Source organism: Amblyomma americanum, chromosome 8, assembly GCF_052857255.1.
Source record: "Amblyomma americanum isolate KBUSLIRL-KWMA chromosome 8, ASM5285725v1, whole genome shotgun sequence".
Classification (NCBI taxonomy): domain Eukaryota; kingdom Metazoa; phylum Arthropoda; class Arachnida; order Ixodida; family Ixodidae; genus Amblyomma; species Amblyomma americanum.
In genome coordinates this window covers 61,090,519-61,107,741 of record NC_135504.1, presented here as the reverse complement: position 1 = coordinate 61,107,741, position 17,223 = coordinate 61,090,519, and the positions used below count along the sequence as shown (strand labels likewise).

The 17,223-nt window shown below is 40.6% G+C and overlaps 1 long non-coding RNA gene across 1 annotated transcript; it reads left to right on the top strand.

The window, feature by feature from the left end:
• Nucleotides 1-2,456: 2,456 nt before the first annotated feature.
• On the top strand, nucleotides 2,457-10,630 carry LOC144100631 (uncharacterized). The gene is made up of 5 exons (XR_013307767.1): nucleotides 2,457-2,532; nucleotides 4,323-4,406; nucleotides 6,399-6,482; nucleotides 8,729-8,812; nucleotides 10,546-10,630. It is a non-coding gene; the product is annotated as an uncharacterized LOC144100631 (long non-coding RNA).
• Nucleotides 10,631-17,223: the final 6,593 nt, after the last annotated feature.

Below are 17,223 nucleotides of genomic sequence, written 5' to 3'. Positions count from 1 at the left end.
CCATCGCGTAATGTCTGAAACGTGTGTTCTTTATTTACGGCGGTACGCCTACAAGCGGATGATAAATACCGAATTAAAAGAAGAAAACTAACAAATCAGGCTGCATGGTGGTCCTGTTTCTGCAATTTGCCTCCGCCTAAAGCGGCCGCGCACATATAAATTGCTTAGGTCGTACACATTTCGCTTACTGTCCACAAAAATGCTAAAGGGCACAATTTTAAGACAAGTCCTGATTTATTCTTTCAGATTACATTCTGACCTTCAATTATGCAGTTCCAGTATACAAGCCTTTGAAGTGTAACCGCCACCCTTATAAAAATGGTCTATAAACACTCTATAGACTTCTTATATGCTCTATTGCCTTCCTATAGATATTTCTTTTTGTCTACTTATAGTCTATGGGCGGTGTGTATACAAAAGTTTGCTAGAAGTGTATGGCCATAAATCTATAGATTGTCTATAGACTGTCTGTAGGAAATGTATTGCCTTTAGACTGTTCTCTAGGGCCCGTACATAGAGAGTTTATAGACTTTATTGACAGAAATCAATGAATAGTCCATAGACTGCCTAAAAAGTTTTTCTAAGGGAAGCAACCAAACCTGGCCTATAAAGTCACGGTTTCACAAACTAGAACCGAGAATTTTGTGTTTTGGCACTTAGTGAAAATCGTGAGAAAAAGTGGAAGAACGAAAAAGTTTGTACCGCAAAATAACTGACTCGACACTACTTTATTCCAGGAAATCTCAACGCATAAAACATGTGTTTTTCCATACGAAGCAACTACTCATTCCAAGGAATTCTGGACAAAAATATTTTTGAGCGGCAAGCCGTTTATAAACGCATTTTTTTTTTCATATAATGAAAGATTTGGCTACGACAAACAATATATCCGCACATCACGCGATGGCAGTCGTATTTTTTCTACTGATGTTTTTTTGCTATCGTCAAAAGCGTTCCCCATAGATTTTCTAAGTCAGTCTAACTGTTCGATGGAATCAGTGGAAACATATTAAAAGAAATATTTTGCTGTATATCAAAATAATGGATCATTACCTTCAATATTTTCATACCAGTGCCTTACTATATTTCAATTTTCAAAATTTGTCCCCTAAAAACCTGGACTTGTCAAGTTTTGCGGCACTAAATATCATGGGTTAAAAACAAAACTCCCTATTATAGATAGAAATTGATGCATTTTAAACGTGTCTACATCTATGCACGGCAATATCCCCAGCTTCAAGCTCGTGAAGCTGCTGCTCCTAAATGCTCTTTGTGGCGAACTAAAACGTGCTCCTGGAAAATGTTGTACGATAACAGCAATGAACACACGGCAGTGCTAAATATGGGAACAGGGCATCTTTAAAAGTCATGATAGCGTTTGAGCAGACGCTTCTTCTAACATCCCCCCTCCCCTGCCCCCGACCCTCGCATCACAAACCTTCATTTTATCGCACTTCAATAAGGTTTCGTTGAATACACCAGCAAAACAATTCCACTATGATGTAGTATGAACTACACCCGCCATTAAGAACTGGCACGCCTTAACACTTCAGCCTTTTTTATACCAACGCACGGAAAAACCACGAACCTCATGACGCCCTGAGGAAGAAAACAACTTACGCAGGTCAGGGTCCCAACATTTTTAGGACTGTGGACAGGCCAGCATATATCGAGAATCAGTGCAGTTCTCTTTTTCTTTCATTCATCATCTTGAACAGTTGGAGTCCGCCCTAACAAAATGGTCCATAGACAGTCTTTAGACTTTTTATACTCTATTGCCTTCGTATAGATATTTTTTCTATTCATAGTCTATAGACGTTCTCTAGACAAAAAATTTCTAGAAGTGAAGGCCATAAATCCATAGAATTTCTACAGACTGTCTATAGGATTTGTATTGCCCATAGACTGTTGTCTAGAATTTGTCTATAGATAGTCTAAGTCTTTACAGACAGAAGCCTATCGACATTCTATAGACACTGTAAAGAAATTGTTGTAAAGGCTGACGTCATCTTTATTTGTCTTACAAGCGTTTCTTTATGATAACGGTAACAAGGAACATGGAAACCAAGCCGGCGTTCATCTCACCAAAATTTGTGAAAACTCTTTCCCAGGTCGCATTCACATTTCCTTGCGAGCGCACCGCGACGGCGAGAAAAATTAACGCCCACATAATTTACCCTGGAATATTCCAAGACCAAACATCATAAACAGGCTTCAAAAATCTAGCTTTGTACTGCCAAAGCACATGATCCTCGCTCCAAGTCTTGCTTTATTTAGCTACAGCATTATGTCGCTTTCGTTTCAAGACACTGAACACAGAAAAAAATTAAGAAATTTTTAAAACTGGATATTGTCGTTGGTGTTTGATATAAGTGCCGAATGCCTTCGCGTTAAAATAGTCATTTCTACTGAAATGAGGATTTATATGCAGGACAGCTACACCAGTCGCAAAGAAAGGATTTCTTTCGAGACTGTGGGGCTCGAAGAAGGTGCCAAAGCCGGTCCAAGAGACAAAGCCGGTAGCTCCGGAAGGTGAGACGATCCTACTATTATTTTTGGAAATCAGGCCCGCAGCTTTAGCTGCATGAATGGACACAATTAGATTAATGATAAATGTTGGTTGGGGTTCGTTTTGCTTCGCTAGGAACATTTCTTCTCCTCAACCCAGACGTGGCGCGAAACTGCTGATTGCCATTACAATTTCCAAAGCAAGACTTGGCACGGGTGCAACTTTCAGGGTAATACTGCATTTAGTAGCGTAATGAATCTTTGTTCTTCACCCCAAAATCACTTAAAGTTTCAGAGGTGCTTTTGTTACTCGTAAAAAGTATTGAGAAAAAACTATAAACACGAGGAAAAAGCAGCCTAGGGCAATCAGTAGTTCATCCGCTACGACTCGCCGCATAAGGTAAAGCGTACTCTTCAACTTGGCTTCCGTGTTCGAGAGTATAGTCAACAATGTTCCTAAATGACTTGTCTACGTCGCGTTCGGTTTTCTCCTCTTAACCGTGGTGTGGCGTTCGAGTGCAAGCCCATGATTTAAACATCATCTTAAACAGCCACGTAGGAGTGCGTAGTGGCACATAATGTTATACGAAGATTAATCAACTAAAGTTCACTCCAGGGTAACTCACTTCTTTCAGCCCGAAACACAACCACAAGAGAAGATACGATTCTCACCCCTAACAGAAATCCCAGATAGAACCAGACGTGTTTCTATTGGTTCACGGGCTCCTACGAAACATTCTCAATCGCTGTTCGTTTGGTTGGGGGAAGTTGTCTCGAAATTGGGCAGACGTTATAAAGGGGACCTTCCCGCATTCACTACCAGCAGCACAGGACTGTGACAGAAAAAAACGAAAATCATACATCGCGCGAGGAAGAAAATATTTCATTTTTGACAAAGCCCGTAAGGTGTGTGTTCATTACTCGATCGTGTTCTCTACGCGAGTAAATACTGAAATATGTTCACCGCAGCCATCAAAAGTTTTTATTTTGTCGTTATTATTGATTCTACCTCGATTACCTAGTGCGGTCTGCACAGATATGATGCGTAAACTAAGGACGTGTCCTCTGTGTACCTTATCACTAAACCATCGCTTGTTCCATACTAAGCACCCGTTTGAGAATGAACCGACAATGTCACGTTATCGGGGCTCTTGAGAAATGGTCTTCATTCAAAAGAATGCTGTATGAAGAAGCCAGCTGTAGAAATAATGCAGTGAGCGTTGAAGCTGGAAGAAAAAAACAACGAGTCCTCAACACACAAGACGTACTGTGTCGTACAATCTTTGCTGGAATGGGCGACAGCGTCGGATGCCCTGGCGATCCGCAAAGTGCGAGCACGTGCTCACTTCTCTCGCTATAAGGATGCAAGTGAGCACACAGCCACACTGCTTGGTGGTGGAAGACCTTGTACGACCTTGAGTGGTCGACCTTGTACGACCTTGCACAGCTCTCCATGAAACGCAACTGTCGTCGTTATATGTAAGAATATCTGCGAAACAAGCGCGAAACTTCCGAAATAGACAAAGCTACCTCTCGTTGGGTGGACATATCTGTCCCTCGTGATTCTTAGCGTTTCTGAGAAAATGCGAATTTTTCTATATGACGGTAATGCCTGGGTTTTTTGGTAAATCATGTTAACGACGTAAGTTACCGAATGTTAAAAATAATGCTTGTTTGATCTTAAAACCTTAACATAATAGAGGGTGCAGTAGTATAACTGATATAAATTGCCTAGCGTAATCCAACGCTTCCTAATGTTCTCAGTTCACCCCCTTTTACGCAATGTCGGTGTCGGTAACGAACCTGTCTTCCAGGCGGGCGGAAAACACCTGAAGTGTCTGCGGTGGAGAAGGATGCTGTGAAGGATGCCACTGATGCTCATTCGCCGGGAAAGAAAAGTGAGCTTAAGAGGTTCAACATTGCTGAATTGTGCTGAAACTCAAGGCTGCTAAATGCCTTTCAACGAATCGGGAAATTCTCTTCGAAGGAGATCCCCAATCAATAACGTATAGCGATTCTTGTGATGTCGTGGTCAATACCCTTTCTTTTGCTAGCCTGAAATCGCAGGCAGTGGCAGAGGAAGGTATTAACCGCAGATTAGTCGGAGTAATCGCGTCATAATGCAATTTGGTTGATGGCATTGGCTAAAGGAGCATGTGCCGCTTCGGTCTGGAGTTGTATCCGACTATGGTAACTTTCCTTTCTCTTCTAGTTTTCGCTTCAAGTGTGCCAGAGTAATCTTAGCGCGGTCTCACTCGTTCTGTTTATTTTGATAATTAAATTAAGCCTGTCCATGTAAATGGCGCAGGCATATGCATGATATTTTTATTATTTTTTGGAGCATCTACTACCGAAAGGAAAAGCCATCGCACAGGCTTGTAGATTTTAAGGCGTAAGCCTTTCCTGGCTCGTCACTGGCGTGGACGGAAGTTGTAGACGAAGTTGTCCGCACGAACTGTCAATCATAAGTTGTATGGTAGTTAAAATGAAATGTAAAAGTTCATTAAGAAAGATGTATACAATTAAATAAAAAGCAAATACGAAAATATAAAAATAAAAGTCAAATAAAAAAATATGAAAAATGAAACCCGTAATATTAAACCTGAAAACAGAAATAAAATAAACATAATAAATAAAAAATAAAATTAAAATACATTATAAAATCAAAACAAATAACAATATTAAAAAATCATAAAATTTGAAAATATAATGAATAAAAATAGGGGGCGAAAGAGAGGAAACGGCAAAGCTTTCGCATTCCCGCTCATGCGCAGACTGAAGTGCAATACTGTAATTTTTATGCTTTATTCTTTTTGATGTGCCCCGCCTAAACTTGGAGAGAGAGAGAAACTTTATTGTTGGAGAGGAAGTCGGGGCACGCCCCTGGGTCTCCGCACGACCCCACTGCACTCAAGTGTTTATGTCCCTAAAGTTGGAGACAATTTTAGTGCTGAAGAACCGAACTCTGTTTCCCTAACTGCGAATATCCGCTAAGGTTGTAAACTACAAGAAAAACACGATGCTAATTTTTTCCGAAGAAACGAGCGCAACACTGTAATACTGCTCGTTCCTTTCCAATTTCAGACATAACGGGTTTACTTGGGGACGGTGTATTTGTGGAAAAGTATTCTGAACAGTGCATTTTCCTCAAAAGAGTAGGCAACTTATCAAGTTCCTCTCAGTGTAAAGGAAACAAAGGCACTTGAACGAACTGTTACGCTTTGCACAACAAGTGTTTGAAACGGAGCACAAAATGTTGTGCGTCCCAGAATACGACACGCATCAGGCTCTAAGAAGAAAAAAAAAACTTTGAGAGCACTGCAGAGACTGCGCTGCAGAAATGCGATAGCATCACTGTTTGCCGCGACGTTCGTGGCTCCTAGACTACTTTGATAGCTCTTGTCCATATGACGTCATATGAAACGCTCTAGAACTACTTGAAAACCTGCATATCATCCTACTTCTCAGACGACGACATTCCGGGCTCCGTTTTTTGCTTTGGTTGTAGGCGAGACGTCATCAGACGTATGGGGTGACGTTACGCCCCTGTGACGTCACATAGACTTATAATTAGCTTTATTAATTACGTACATTACTTAAAATCTATAATTACATCCGTTAAGTACCAGCATTATTACTACCACTAATTGCTGCCGTTAATTAGTGTATGTAATTGTGATCGATAGTTGGGTCGTTGATTATTGGCTATTGTTAATGACTGACTCGATATTGTTTAATCATTGATATTGTTTAATCACCACACCACTCTTGCTTCCACGTTTTTCGGAAACTTTTTGCGGACACCTCCGGTGCCGACATAGCGTGGTTTCGCATTAAAATTTAAGGCCACTTTCCCTCGTGTTGCAAAAAACGATGCGCTTGTTTTTAAGGCGGGAAAAACACCCCCGAGGTTCACACGGTGGAGCAGCCGACCTTGAAGGACACCACCGATGCCCATCCGCCAGGAAGAAAAAGTGAGAAGGATGCGTTTTTTTTTCTAGCTATATCTCTTTAAAACTGGTCGACACTCCCACTCGAACATCGCTCAGCATCTTGCTCATTCATGCCGGCAGTTTGGTAGGGTATATTTGGTATGGTTTACCGCCCCATTAAGCACTTTAAGTTATGTTTAATCAATGCCGCACAGTCTTTCTGTTATTTGCCTAGGTGAGCTTTGTCATGAATACTCACTATTTTTTTAGGTTTGGCCACGTTGCCTGCGAGCTGCTTCACGATCTTTGACCATTATTACTGTGTTTATTCCAATTTGTTTGTTTCATAAGCGCAAGTATTTCTCTTGTTCTTGCTGTTTTTCGTTCTACTTAATTTTATTCTCTATATGTATGTTTGCCTTGAATGTGCACATGTTCTGCTGCTGTGCCTTTACCGGGTCTCGAGCATCTCACAAGCTACCCCTGTAGCTTTTCGCCCGAGGCTCATTTCCTGTATGTCTGGAAATAAACTTTCTTCAATCCAAATAACGTCTCAGGAGTGCACATATTCTACTAATAGTGGATTCCCTGTTGAAAATTTCCATACCAGCCATTCATACAAGATTATGAAAGCATGGAGTGCAGATGGTATGTAAAAATATCTGCAAATTCATGTTCTCCATATATCTGCTGTACGATTTCGATATCGCTTCCGTATAGTTTCTCTATGACGTGCATGACTTCATTCGGAGTGCACATGTTTCCATACGCGTAGTTCATATAGTCAATATTCAATCCGTCCATATAGTGTGTGTGCGGAAAACATAAGCCCTGTTCGGACTGTTCTCTTTCGCACTGCTCTCTTTGCGCTGTTTGTTCTTGTTTTTCGTTCTTTTTATCTCCGAAATGGTTTTTAATATATATTATACTTTTTTGCTCTTTATCCTTTCCACTGTTTGCCTTCTCGCCCTCTACTGTATGAACCTGCTAGAGCTCTAAGTGTCTATGAACAAATAAATAGAAATATTAAATTATGGGGCTCATCATGTGATGTGTTTCACTTGGGAGGGGCTTCGGTTTAAGTTCCGACTGCCGGAAGTTTTTTTAACGCGTGCATTACCCCTCTATATAAATACGGCTGCAGTGGCTGGGATCCATCCCTCAAACTTGGGCGAAGCAGCAAAAATCCCTATCGATTGTGTCCTCGCAGCGGCTGCAGAGGAAGAGGCAACGCGCCGAGTACTTTTCGAGTTCATAGTAAAAAAAAAAACTGTTCTTAATCAAATAATACTGGTGAAAATTGAGCATATTGGGATTACTATAAGAAAAATAGGTAGCGAGTTGTGTTCTAACCTAAAAACGCACATGGTCTGATTCTTTGCTGTATTAGGGGCGAAACGGCAACAGTGTAATCGTTGTTTATTCATCAAATGTAGGCACATTTGGCACACAGAAGTATCTTTTTATTTGAGTTCAGGACTGTTTTTTTCTTTAGGCTAATTGCTACAGTTGTTGAGTAACTACACTTTACACCCCCTTAAAGTCATCCGGGGGATATTGAAGGATTGAGAAGGGAGTTCACAAATCTTTTATGTAAACTTTTTCGCAGAAACCTTTTTTGTGCGATAAAGCTATTTGTTTTTTTTCTCAGGAGATGTACAGTACTTAAGGAAAAAAACCTCAAACTGCCGCAAAATAAAATTAAAACTTAACAAACAAATCTTTCATACACAAGTAGCTTTAAAAGGTGTTTCAAGTGTATATAAAGAAATAGAGAACTTTATTGCACTTCTCAAAGTCTCAGGACTGGTACGCAACAAACTAATATACTGCTATCACTGGTTAAGAAATGCTGGAGTGATGAGTGACAGCACTCGAAAAAAAAACGAAAGATGATAAAATCATTCTTATTCCCTCCTTTGCCTCGCTTATCACCTCTTATGTTCTGCTTGCAGTCACAGAAATGCGGCATTTCAACCAACGGAAGCTCTCACCTTCTGCTCTCTCCTCTTCATTGCGATATTAAGATAAGGATGCTCGGTCGCCGAAACCCGCGAAATCCGCGATGCGCTGTTACCATACGATACCCGATTCACTCAATTTTCGTGCTACTACACGTAATAAAAACATAACTTTCGTAATTCGTAGTACATATTTTGCTACGATTTTTCTTCACCGTGCGGAACAAGACCTGAGAAATACGAAAGAAAATTTACAAATTGAAATTTTTTAACACAATGACAATTTTAATTTGCGCCTCCCGCCTAAACCACGTACTTTTGTTCAAGGCGGGAGAAATACCCCCGATGTGCCTGAAGCCGAGCAACCAGCGACGAAGGCCACCATTGACGCCCTTCCGACTGGAAAGAAAAGTGAGTAGAATGCGATCACTACAGCTTTCGCTTGCTAAAATTAGTGTCATTAAAGATAAAGCCTTGTTCAGTAGGGCAGACATGCAGGCCACTTATTCTTTATGACATGTTGAACTCCCGATTTTTTTTTCGAAATGCTACAACAGGCACTATTTTCGTGCAACCCATTTAATGTATCAAATCAGCTCCCGTCTTCAGAACTTCTTGGTATTTCATGGTATTTGGCGAAAAAAAATTACCGTTCATCCCTGCTAGCAAGAAAAAAACGATCATACGAAGGCCTTAGGTCTGCTAAAAGAGCGGAACTAGGAAAACCTTTCCCCTTCCTCTGTCTCTCCCTCTATTTTTGTTCTTAATTTTTTTATCACTTGAAACTTTATTGTTTTTATATTTATTGATTTTATTTTTCAATTATTCTTTCTTTTCCGTTTCTTTATTTTCTTTCTCTTGTTCACTTTTATGTATTTTCATTTTGTTTTTATTCTTTATAATAAGTAAGCCTTCTCTCGCATTTACATCGTTTTTCATCGAATCACTCCAACAAACCCTGCTTCAAACACAACATTTCGTTAATTCAACTAAATAACTACAATTCATGAACCAACCTTTTTCTATTTCAAGATCTTCTCACGCACTACCTAACGCGATCAAATTTTTGCATATTTATAACCATTGAATGACTTAAACGTGCGGACCAAATTTGCGGACACTTTTTGCTGACGCGACATAACCATATAATTATTTCGCAATAATAAACGCTTTGTGGAGTTTACGATGAAATGCAAATTTTATCTGATAAGGCATTTAGCCCATTCCTGTAAGGAATACGAGCCTTCGTAGCTGTCAGAGGTGTTTGCGCTTGAAAATTAGGAAACAGACGGAACAAAAGAAGATAAAAACATCAACGAAGCTGTATGCTTTAGGCACAGTCTAGTGACTGAGTTTATTGGGTACATAAAAATGGTGATATGAAAAGACAATGGCGCGCTCGCTGACTATACACATGAGAACGGCGAAATGAAAACAATAGGAGAGACCAGAAAATTTTAAAAATATGTTTACTCGTCACCAGCATACTAAAATATTTCATATACAAGTTATCCTCCGCACTGGAAACTTTGTTCGGGCACTGTCAAAAGGCGCATGCATGTCACTACGTCGGATTCACAGTGCATGACGCAGAAAGAATTTCTCGAACCATGACCTCTTACGTAGCTCCATGTCCAGCAATATCGAACAAAAATTATGAAAATTGGAAAATTGTGTGGTACTTTTACGGTAGTATTGAAGGCAATGGTTCATTATTCTGATATGTAACGAAATCTTTTAAAGTGTTTCCACTGGTCGCATCGAAAATTTAAGACTCCCATAGAAACCGAATAGGGGACGCTTTTGACGACAGAAAAAACGCTAATAGAAAAAAAATCAAGACTGCCGTCGTGTGATATGCAGATATGTTGATTGTTATAGTCATAGATCACATTATGTGAAAAATTTGCGTCCACAAATGGTTTCCTGCTGAAAAGTGCTTTTGTCCAGAATAGCTGGGTATGACAAAAGCCATTACTTCATGGCCTAAATTAAAAAAAAAGCAATCTAGCAAGGTTGAGTGCTTCCTATTCAATTTGTTCATTGAGTTTTGTGGCTTAGTTCGCGTTCGTATACAGGTAGAATCTAAGTAAAACTTTTCCAGTTTTTTCGGTAACCGAAGCGACAATGAACACATCTTTCAGGTGGAAGAAATACCCCCGAGGTTCCATCGGTGGACAAGGCAGGCGGGAAGGATGGCGGTGGCGTATCTTCCGCCGAAAAACAAAGTGAGACGAATGCAATAAATTTAGCTCTTTAGGTTAACTAATGTTGCCTCCCACTTTAGACAGCGCTAATCGCTAGTGTTTATGAGGCGGCGTACCAAAAACCCAGACCCTCTCGCTTTTTATATCTCCAATATATTTCGACATAGCTATGTAGATTTTGAAAGATTTAGTATCCTTCGGTAGATTGGTAGAGTATGCTGAGATTCCGCAATTCAAGTGCTAGAGCTTGAGCTGATAGTTCTAAAATATGTGCGGCTGTTACAAAACGCACTGAAGCAGGACACCTGAAGAAGCCGGAAAACACACGCTCGTTGCTTCTGCAGTGTCTGGGGTGTTTACCGGGTTTTTTATTTTATTTTACAAGCTGCCTCGTACAAAGCAATGATCGAATTCTTTGAATATTCTACTCAGTACACCAAACCTTTGCGCATTTTTTTTATAATAGCTTGTATGTGTGCCACGGTGGAACAAGATCAGGCATTCATGTTGTTTTACTTAATAGAATGTGAGTAAAAATTAAAAAAACAAACGTTCCCTAAGTAAGCAAACTACGCATAACCATTCGTGCCCCGAAAGCATATAGAATGCACTCGCACATATGACAATGCCGCTCCATGCATGACCTGTTCGTAAAATACAAAAAAAACGAATGTACCGCAAAGCCACAGTCGGAAAGTGAAGGGGACGTTTGTGTCCGGTTGCTGACTGCTTCATTTATACTTCAGGCGAGAAGATTCTATCTGTGGCGCCTACAGCGGTAAAGCCGGAGTAAGTACAAGGGCTGCAAAAACTTGTTTTCCCGTTCATTTTGTGGGGCACTGAGCCGAATATCCATTTATTTTTTCTGTAAACAATTGAAATCCTGCATCATAACTTCTCTTTTAAAAGCGCCGCCGATACCAAACTTACGTGACATGGTTTTCTGAGCAGAACCGCTGACAACATGTTTAGGACACTCACGATAGAGTTAGCCATATATTTCCAGAATAGAACTGCCTAGGCCATATTGTCGCGAAATCTAAGTTGTACGAAAGCCAGTGCTAGTAGGTTTATTACACATTCTACTGATAATAATTAAGTGTAAAGTTTGTTATAATACGTCAAACAACACGATTTTCCTTCAAAAGACAAATGTTCACCTTAGCTAAATACGTTACGACTAGTTTTCCTGGCGTGTAAACTATGTTTATTTAGGCCGAGAAGAAATGCGGTAAACTGCAGGCTCCAAGTAACGACTTACAGTTCAGTTTCGCACTACACCGGCCGTTCTGACTTTGATATGGTATTTATTTAAAAAATTGCTAATAAATACGACACGCAGTTATATAGAAAAATACCTAAGCAGGCATTATTTCTAAAATCATTATATTATTATATAACATAAAGAAAGCAAAGAGATAAAACAGAAGCTCTGAAAGATGCGTCCATCAGCTACTGACGTGTTTCCAAAATCGATAAAGTCCTCCTGCACTGGAGGTTTAAAGGTACTGTAACGCCGCCTCATGCCAACAGGAACAGTTGGATGGGCTATCTCATCCTGAAATATTCTTGGTTTTCGGGGTGAAAAACGCACATATTCACGTTCACTTTCTTTTTTTCAGGATTCAGTAATTGAGCTATGTTTCACCATCATTAACGAGTCTAGTAAGTTAATCATCACCACCTCGTCCAAAACTCCTTACAGATTTTTCAAAGACGCCACCAAGTCGGTCTTTCAGCTCGGCCGTCGCCAGCCGTGGTACACATCTAGCCAGCAGGTTCTGAAATTGGAGCACATTATGAAATATGTAACGTTCTGAACCATGACAAAGGGCACGCTTGCAGCTACGTGTGCCGTAGTCTGACGGCGATTTTTTTTTTCCCGGTAACGCTTAGACGGCTGTGATGCGCTCCGGCGTTACAACTGGACGTGCTTAAGTCTGGCGAGGTATACTTTATTGCGAGACAGTATATTTTACTGTGGAGTATATGTCAGTTCTACTCTTGCTCAGTGCCACGAACACCCCCAAACTGCTGTCCCACAATGCAGCGTTTTTCCTTCATAATCGTCGGCGTTTATTTTTCGAAGATGTCACATCGTTCTAAACTTTTAGTGCAAAAGCACTATTGCGATGGGTGTACCCCCAAGAAAGATCTTGTGATGTTTGTGGGTCGGCGATGGTTGTGAGTTTGTGCCAAGCGGGCTTGCGGCGTTTGTGGGTTTGCGCCAAGTGCAATAAGCAAATAAACAAAATAAGAAAAATAACAAAAAAAATTAAAAAAAATAAAATAATATAATTAAAATAAATAATAAGAAAAACAAAAACATCTGCTACTGGGATTCGAACCCGCGGCGCTGAGAGAAGATCAGCTACACTGGCCACTGCACGGAAGCACTATTGTATGCTATCGCCGCAGACGACCACACCTCGTGTTAAGCTGCAGCACATTCTCGCTCTGTGCATTCCACATCGTCGTCTTCATCAACTAATACTGCTATCAAACTAATATTCGCGCTTTGAGCTATGTGGCGGTAGTGACAGAGAGATGTGCATGCATGCGTTGGTGTGGACAACGCTGTGGCAGAAACACGGCACTAGAGCTACGCGCGTTGGCGTTGACAACATTGCTGCTGAAACGCAGCGCTGGAGCATAGGCTGCCGTCGTTCCTTGGGTAAATTGGCTATGGCAGCGAAAAAGCTGGAGAAGCGCGTAACTGACCCCACTGGGTAAGTGGACACCTCAATCGCGCTTTTAGGTAGGTGACAGTGGTCTCCACTTGTACAAAAGTGTGCTTTCGCATTTTTCTGCTTGGCAATGTTAAACCGCCAGCAATCTTTTACTCCGCTCCTTCACTCCCCGATGAATGAAGCATATATCACCAAGCCCATCTTTCATTCTACGCTGAACTTCAGTAGGTTTTGCACCAGCACATGTAACAATTTTCATGACACATCGTTGTTATTTTCTTTGGTGCTTATCTTAATTCGAACGGGCACTTTGCACTGATAATTTGACGAAAATTGTTCATCTGCATTTTTCTGCAACCTACGGGATATTGTTTTCACTACTTGAAACAAGGGTACCAACTTAAATTACAATAACTCGGAGTTTAGTTTTTGGTGGGAAACAGTGCAACGACGCGGACAGAGTGGAAGAAAATACAGGACAAGCGCTGACTCACAACTGAAATTTATTTAAGGAAAGCAGTACATTTTATAGACAAAGTGGCCAACTTATCAGCTAGTACCTAGACAAAACCCAAGTTTCTACGTGGCATCGAGGTATGCAACCTCACTGTCATATAATGAAATAGATGGCTTACTGACACATAACCTTGTTTTTTTCTTCATGTGATATGCTTCCATAATCTCACGTGTTAATCGGGACGGGTGTTTGTAGAGGATATCACAGTAAGGCAATGAAGGAAAACAAAATTGGCAGTCTCGAACATGGTAAACTAGATGATTAGATTTGTTAGCTTCCAGATTATTTGCATGCTCTTTCAAACGCGTATTGATGCAACGCCCCGTCTGCCCGATATATATTTGTCCGCATGACATTGGGATTTTGTACACAACCTCTTCTGTGCATGGCACATACATTGTTTCGTGCTTAACCCCACAAGTTGTTTCAGATTCTTTTCGTTGCTCAGCCTTTCTTTCCAAAACAGCACAAACCCTTTTAAGTTTCTTGGGTGCTGAAAAAACCACCCCTACGCCATACCTTTTTGCCACATTTTTAAGATTATGTGACATACGGTGTACGTATGGGAGAATGGCAAACTTTTTCCTTTCCTTCTCTTTTCCCGGACTAGGGGCCAAAGATGAATTCCTAAGCTTTTTGGCTACCTTGTTACAGCCCAATAACATAACACCATCCGGGTATCCAGCTTCCTTCAACCTTTTAATTTGTTCGTTGAAGCAGTTGGTTGCCCTATGGATACAAGATTTTGATATGAGGACAAAAGAGATGAGACCACAATTCCTGTTTTAACTGTTTTGGAATGATGCGATTTATAATTTAACAGCGGTTTTCCCATCCTTGGACGATATTCCCAACCGACGTGCCCCGTCACAACCTTCAACCTCAGATCTAAAAATGGTAGCTTACTACCGACCGTGACCTCAGTGGTGAACTCTAGACCTAAAACATTTTCTTTAAATACTTTTAGTACATCAGTCATGCGCCTTGAAAAGTTAGTTTTTTCTACAAAAATCAAGAAGTCATCGACGTAACGAAAGATGCGTGACGCCATTCCCGACAGATTTTCCTGGATACCACGATCAACAAAGGACAAAAATATATCGCTAATCACTGGTGCCACCCTAAATCCAATGCAAACACCCGCTTTTTGGGTATATAGTTTACTGTCCCATTCAACGAACATTGACATTAAATAAAAATACAGCAGCTCAAGAAAGCTAGCCACAGAAATGCCACATCCTCTAATAAACTGTTCTTCATCATTGTCAATTGTTACACATTTTGAAACCGCGTTCATCAATTCATTGTGAGGGAGGGAATAGAACAGATCGACCACGTCAATACTGAACACTGTACAAGAGCCTGGATTTTCATGTCGCAGAAAATTTACCACACTTTAGAGTTGCGAACTCTGAAAGGGTCCTTAATAGCCAAAGTAGCCAAGAATTTCTGTAGATACCCTGAAATTTCATATTGCCAAGTGCTCCTCTCAGTTAGAATAGCCCGAAATGGCATGCCATCTTTGTGCGACTTCGCTGAGAAAAAAATCTTTAAACTAAGCCCTTTAGCTTTATTGACACTTGCTTTAAGCCGGTCCAGGTTCATACCCTCCAGCAAGCGCAGAGCTCTGGCTTTTACTTTTCCTGGTTTTGTCGAAACCGGGACGAAGTTTTTCTGCACAACCTCCATCGCTTTCCCTAGTCCGGGAAAAGAGAAGGAAAGGAAAAAGTTTCCCATTCTCCCATACGTACACCGTATGTCACATAATCTTAAAAATGTGGCAAAAAGGTATGGCGTAGGGGTGGTTTTTTCAGCACCCAAGAAAATTAAAAGGGTTTGTGCTGTTTTGGAAAGAAAGGCTGAGCAACGAAAAGAATCTGAAACAACTTGTGGGGTTAAGCACGAAACAATGTATGTGCCATGCGCAGAAGAGTTTGTGTACAAAATCCCAATGTCATGCGGACAAATATATATCGGGCAGACGGGGCGTTGCATCAATACACGTTTGAAAGAGCATGCAAATAATCTTGAAGCTAACAAATCTAATCATCTAGTTGACCATGTTCGAGACTGCCAATTTTGTTTTCCTTCATTGCCTTACGGTGATATCCTCTACAAACACCCGTCCCGATTAACACGTGAGATTATGGAAGCATATCACATGAAAAAAAACAAGGCTATGTGTCAGTAAGCCATCTATTTCATTATATGACAGTGAGGTTGCATACCTCGATGCCACGTAGAAACTTGGGTTTTGTCTAGGTACTAGCTGATAAGTTGGCCACTTTGTCTATAAAATGTACCGCTTTCCTTAAATAAATTTCAGTTGTGAGTCAGCGCTTGTCCTGTATTTTCTACCACTCTGTCCGCGTCGTTGCGCTGTTTGCCACCAATATGTACCACCAACTCGCCCGTTTGCTGTTGTGTCGGAGTTTAGATATTGTGTTGTAAAATTTACGGCTTTCATTGCACTGACGCTTATTAGGTGCCTTTGTTTGGTTACTGCTGAGAACCGCAGTACACTGCAGGCCAACAACGCCGCTGCGATAGTACACGAAGTCGAAACAAATAGGTGCAACTAGCCTCGTTATTAGCGAATAACAACACAAATTAAACTCTGAAACGTAAACCCACCTTAGAATTTATTTGATTAAGAGCATGCCTGAATACGCACCGAACACAGATAATACCACCGTAAATACAATAAGATGTATGATGTATGGAACTTAATTCCGCACCCCATCCACTGCACGACAAATTGGCCTACAAGCTTGAAAAATGAAAACTATTTTTCAGGCACTTTCGCTACTGACGTACGGGAATTTCCTTCGGCTTAAAATCTTTTGTCAGCTGACATCTACTTTTTCCGATGACTCAACAAACGTGTGGGTTCTATCCGCATGTCTACAGTGGGTTCGAACACAAAGCGAGAGCGCTTGTTAAAAATTGTTGTGTTGGGCTTTATGGCACATAGGCAGCTAAGGCCATATGCGACAAGCTCAACTTTGTAAAAAAGCGTTCAGTTATATCCTGAATTTTTTCGAAAGCGGAAGCTGTTAAATGCCGCTTAAGAATATTCTGTGAGGACAATTTCATGTTTCCAGCAATCAATTATGGTAGCAAAACTGAGATTGAAAGAAAACGGCTTAAAAGAACATGAGCACAGACAAGGAATTTATGAAAAGACGATGTATAGAAGTAATGTTAAGAGGCAAAATTAGAGTAACGTGGATTAAAGAGAAAGCTGTATTGCAGCGAACATTACCACAAAATTGACTTTATGAAAGATATGTGAAACAAAATTGACTTTATGAAAGATATGTGAAGCGAAGGCTTGTTAACTCAGCAGAATACGCTTTAAGCGAAGGAAATGCCAACATGGCGGCCCAGAGCGAGACTTCAGTGATA